We start from the raw sequence: 1,863 nt of genomic DNA on the forward strand, positions 1-1,863 counted from the left end.
TATATATATAAATATCTATTCCCCAGTCCTGGCCCACTCTGTCCTTGCTGTAACTGTTTCTATCTCTGTGTTTATAAAAATGCGTTATCCTGGAAAAAAAATTTCAATCTTTATTCTTCCCTCTTTCTCTCTTTGTCTCCAGCTTCCCCCTCCCCCCTGACCATCCCCTTCCCCCTCTTTTTTTGGTTTTGGTTTTGGTCCATGTGATTTATGGTTTTTCATGTCATTTGTTCATTTATCTGGCTTTCATTTGGATTGCTAGATCATGGAGGCTGGTTCAGAAGAAAGAAACAAAGGCAAAGAAAAATTGTTCGATGTTGGGATTTAAAACAAAATTCCAGGATTCCAAACTTCTGTATGAAAGGGGGCTTTTTTAAAAATATTGTATAGAAATAAATTTGTGTAAAAGGCTCCTTGGGGAATGGAGGTGCTCATGTGCGCATGAATTGTGAGCACCTGCCCCAATGCACAAGGTAAGAATGTGTGAGAATTGTGTGTTCCTTCCCTGTGCACCACTGCATGTGAGAGCAGTATGTCATGTAACTGAATCCAGAGCAGTTGTGTGAATGCTAGAATAGTACTGCCCTACCTTTGTCAACAGTGGGATGTGAGCAGCAGCTCCACAGAGAAAATTGTGCACTTCTCTTGCACCAGATGCGAGTGGGCTGGAGCTGAGGATTGTTTACATGCACCTGTGACCCAGGCACTACAGTGAATGGTGGTGCTGTTTCATGGAGTCATAATTTAGGGCCAGAGGGGGCCGCCAGATCATCTAGTCTGACCTCAGGTATATTTTAGGCCATTCATTTTCACCCAGGTTTTTTTTTTCTCATAGAAACCATTAATTTGTTTAGCAAAAACATATCTTTCAGGAACACATCCAGTCTGACAAGATGGGGAACCCACAGTTTCCTTTGGTAGTTTGTTTTAATGGTTAATCACCATCATAGTTAAAAGTTGCAGCTAACTTTTAATTTAAACTAGTCTGCCTTCAATTTCCAGCTGCAGGTTCTCATTACATGTTTTCCATTAAAGTGTGCTTACTACCCAGTGTGTCCCCTCCCTCCATCCCATCTCCCCCAAAGTACTTAAACACCATTATTAAATTTCTCCATTTACTTTTTGATAAGATAAACAGATTGAGCCCCCAAGTCTCTCACCGCTAACTAGTTCCTCCAGCCCTTGCATTATCTTTGGTTCTTTCTACATGTCCATTTTTTTGTCAGCATTTTTTAAATGTGGATGCCGGAACTAGAGTCAGTATTTAATCACCAGTGATGTAGAAGGGTGATTTCCCCTCTGCATACACACTAGGCCTCCAAGGATCTCAACAGCATTGCACATGGCAAACTCAATGTTGAGTTGCTTTCCATGATTATCCCTAAATCTTCAAAGTTGCTTGTTTTCATGAGCTGGTTCTCCCATTTTGTATCTGTGGCCTTTACTCCTTGTTCTTAGTTGCATAATTTTTGCATTTGGCTGTATTAAAACGCTCTTTGTTTAAATGGGCTCAGTTTTGCCAAATGGTTTGGATCACCGTATGATTGCCCTATCTTTATGCCCTCCAGATTTTATCAACAGTGGTTTTATACTTCTAGATCAATTAAGGAAATCTTGTATCGCATCTCTCCCTTGTGCTGGTCCCTCTGAAGCCCTGCTGGAAACACCCCCCCTTCAATGCTGATTCTCCATTAACTGAGATCTGTCAGCCTGTTCTTGATCCATTTATTGTATGCTCTATATTGTATAGTGGGGAAAAATAATTGATGTTGTATGGTACCAAGTCAAATGCCTTACAAAAGTCTATTACATCTATGCAGTCAGCTTTAAAAAAAAAAAAAAAAAAAGATAATCTCATCCAGG

This window comes from Gavialis gangeticus, unplaced genomic scaffold, assembly GCF_001723915.1.
Source record: "Gavialis gangeticus isolate Ggan-Ray unplaced genomic scaffold, GavGan_comp1, whole genome shotgun sequence".
NCBI lineage: Eukaryota > Metazoa > Chordata > Crocodylia > Gavialidae > Gavialis > Gavialis gangeticus.